This window comes from Cyprinodon variegatus, unplaced genomic scaffold (genome assembly GCF_000732505.1).
Source record: "Cyprinodon variegatus isolate N-32 unplaced genomic scaffold, C_variegatus-1.0 Scaffold1413, whole genome shotgun sequence".
NCBI classification, from domain to species: Eukaryota; Metazoa; Chordata; class Actinopteri; order Cyprinodontiformes; family Cyprinodontidae; genus Cyprinodon; species Cyprinodon variegatus.
The window spans coordinates 158,285-160,076 of record NW_015151866.1 but is presented as its reverse complement, the minus strand read 5'-3'; positions in this window follow the sequence as shown (position 1 = coordinate 160,076).

Sequence of the window (1,792 nt, the reverse complement as noted above, 5' to 3'; positions counted from 1 at the left end):
CCATCTACACCGACCATTTACCAAACAATCCATCCATCCGCTGTGTTCTTAATTACCCCAATTAATTAACAATTAACAATGACAAAAATAAATTAACTTAAATATATTAATTATATAATTTTATAATCACTATAATTACCAAAAGAAGAAAACTAAATTGGTAAAAATGACAGAAATGTAGCCTAAATGGCCACAACAGGAAGGTTTGATGCTCTGTCGTCAGTTTTTGGAGTCCGGTGTAAAATGTTGCTGTGATTGGTTCATAGGAGCAGGCCATCGCCATGAGCGCCTTCTTCATCTCCATCCTGGTTCCCTCTGGATGGATCCTGGCTCACCTGGAAGACTACAAGAAGAAGGAGTAGAGTGGAGGTGGAGCTGGAGGAGGATGGAGGACCTGTCCGTCCGGTGAAGGAAGCAGTCTTCTCTGTCCCAGAGTGCACCGCTCCATCCAAACACGTGTTTAAAGGCGATTGCTGTTTCCATTCTTGTTTCTGAGGTTGATGTAGATTCATCCAAACTTTGGTGTGATTTAAATAAAATACAATAATCAGAGTTCATTCTGTTCTGATGTCTTTGTTTTTTTTAAACCTCAGAGAAAAAATCTAAATCTTGATATTCGAAATGTGATCAAAGTGTTTGATTCAGGTGGAAGTTTGCACCTCAGTATGGATCCTTCTGGGAGAAACAGAAGAAATCTGGACCTGGTATTAAATCTAATCCGTCAAACACAGACTAAACGACTGATCGTTCCTTCATGCGTCAGAAAGAAAGCTGGACTATTATCCATTCAGACACACCCAGAACATCTGCTACTGATTAACCATCAACAGTAAAGGTTTCACTTTCCCACTAAACCTCTGCTTGAATCCACCTCCACAGCTGCTGGATGAAAACATCTGTCACCAGATGTTCCACATAACGTGGTTCTGTTGGCCCGGATGGCTCCACTGGGTCCACGGTAGTGTTAATACACCTGAGATTAAACTCCCCCCATCAGCAGACATGTTCCACCATAACGAGCTGGAATGGACCTTGTTCCAATAAACTGGTAATAATTAACTAAAGATAAAAACATAGAGACTTTAGTGACGAGGTGCCGATATCAGTTTCGCAGGCTGGATTTTTATCCCTGTAGAAATATTTTATTAACTAATGCATAAAGGGATGAAATAAATTATGTCTAATTTAACTTTTTTCAGCTTTTCTTCCTGTGTCTGCTGTTACTGCCTCTGCCCTGAAGGTGGCAGCAGAGGACCACTTGTTGCACCTGCAGCTGAAGATCAAATGCTCTGATATCTAGCAGGTTTTTTCTAGATTCTTCTATCTGGTTTTAGCTCCTTCACGCTGTGGTTCGCTGGAGAGTAGCTAAAACTCACCGCCTGCAGATTTTATTTCATTCACAGATCTGCGGAAAGATTAACTTTCTTCACTAAACCAGCGGCTGGATTTAAAGTTTAGTTGGTTTCCTTTCATGACAGCAGAGACTATTGCGTGACATAAATGTAACGAAATAAGAGACCATTTTCAGTCTGGACTGAGGAGAAGGTCGCAGGAGAAAATTGGAGGCTTTAGATGCAACTGTTTAGTTTAGTTAGACTGTAACCTGATCCGGGTCATTTTCATCAGATGGAACCACTTTGCTTTAGTCTGGGGTTTAACAGATCCAAATAAGATAGAAGTCATCTGTCTAATCCTAAAGATGATAAGATGTTTTGAAGCCGTAGAAGCAGATATTCCCACGATGGTTCGACGCTGCAGTAGATCAGAAAGCTGATCCAGATGCTGCTGCCTG